The 1,374-nt window shown below is 37.0% G+C and overlaps 1 long non-coding RNA gene across 1 annotated transcript in view; it reads right to left on the bottom strand.

Moving 5' to 3' along the window:
• The window catches only part of LOC111392084, a 2,111-nt gene extending 743 nt beyond the window's left edge, over positions 1 to 1,368 (bottom strand). The window contains exons 1-2 of the long non-coding RNA XR_002702210.1: positions 280 to 1,368; positions 49 to 207 (exon numbers count right to left, since the gene is read on the bottom strand). This is a non-coding gene — a long non-coding RNA (uncharacterized LOC111392084). The remainder of the gene's footprint in view (positions 1 to 48; positions 208 to 279) is intronic.
• Between the last annotated feature and the right edge of the window lie 6 nt (positions 1,369 to 1,374).

The raw sequence follows: 1,374 nt of genomic DNA, 5'->3' as shown, positions 1-1,374 counted from the left end.
GCTGTCCGAGTTTGATTGAAACAAGCATGAGATATTGCTTGTACTTACAGACTAGCTGACCTTTCTCATTCCCCTCTCCAATCTATCAATTCACCACGAGGTGCATATAAGCTTGTGGCTCGTTCCTCGGCTTCAGTGTCATTCACAACACCTCTACATCTTGGAAAGCCACAGTAACAAGCAAGTTTCTCTTCCATTGAAAAAAACCTGAAATGCAGAAAAACACAAGTTAACTCATGTAAGACAAACGAAAAACCATAACACGATTTGGTGGAAAACCTGTAATCATATGTCAATTCCTCCCACTGTTTGATATCTCTTTTGGCAAATATGACGATATGCTCATCACTGTTTATACTTATCACTCTTGAATAACAATTTGGCTGCATAAAACTGAACATGTAAGTAATCAATGAGGAAAGTATAGCAGCACGACACAACTAAAGAAAAGATTATGTAATGATAAATGGCATATCGGGGGCATCATGGTACTGTAACAGAATGGTGATTGAACCATAAAAGAAGGCAAAATTGTAGGTTTAAAAGAGGCAATACAATCTGCACAACCACAGAGCAGACAGAAAATAGAAGGTATAGTGGTCTGCTTAGCTGTCATTAACAAGATCATCTAGCCATATTTTTCAACAGAATCACCGCATATTCCATTCTCTCAGACAAGTATTGAGTGGTCCTCAGCACAATATTATTTGTACATTTATTTCCACAATTTCTTGCAGCACTCACAGAAATTTTCCTACCTTCACACTCCTTATTCCACTGCTTTGCACTCATCATGAAGCATTTTATGACCCCACCAGTAGCCTCAACCCAAAAGAACAATGAAAACAAGAAAAGGGATGATTGTAACCTATGAATCTTTTTACGACATCAAATTTCACAGAAAAATCGAATAAAGTTCCCTTGTTAATGACCAATCATAAAATCTATCTGGTGGAAAATGGAAAAAATCCAAAATCTCTTCTACAAAAAATGGACATCATCTATTCTACCATAGCACCACAAGCATATAAGCCATGAGAAATTCTAAGTAATGGACTACATATGATTGATGGGTAACAGTGAAAAAAATCCCCAGACGTTTCACAGTGATTGATATATCATTTTGGAGGCAAATGAAAGACTCAATCAGCCAGGTAGTGAAAGGGAATTATCATAAGTGCACAAGGGACACAAGATAAACAAATCAATATTGTCTTCCAACAGAGATTACGGGCAACACAGTCTTTTTAGCGTTGAAGTTTGACATCTCTCCTACAAAGATGTGCTCAAGGTCAACCCAAAATATATTCCTCATTCCTATTAAGCAGGTTAGTATTATCTGATTCATGACAGAAGTTTCTTCCGGAATAAGAA

This window comes from Olea europaea, unplaced genomic scaffold (assembly GCF_002742605.1).
Source record: "Olea europaea var. sylvestris unplaced genomic scaffold, O_europaea_v1 scaffold878, whole genome shotgun sequence".
Classification (NCBI taxonomy): domain Eukaryota; kingdom Viridiplantae; phylum Streptophyta; class Magnoliopsida; order Lamiales; family Oleaceae; genus Olea; species Olea europaea.
This window is presented reverse-complemented; position numbering and strand designations above follow the sequence as displayed.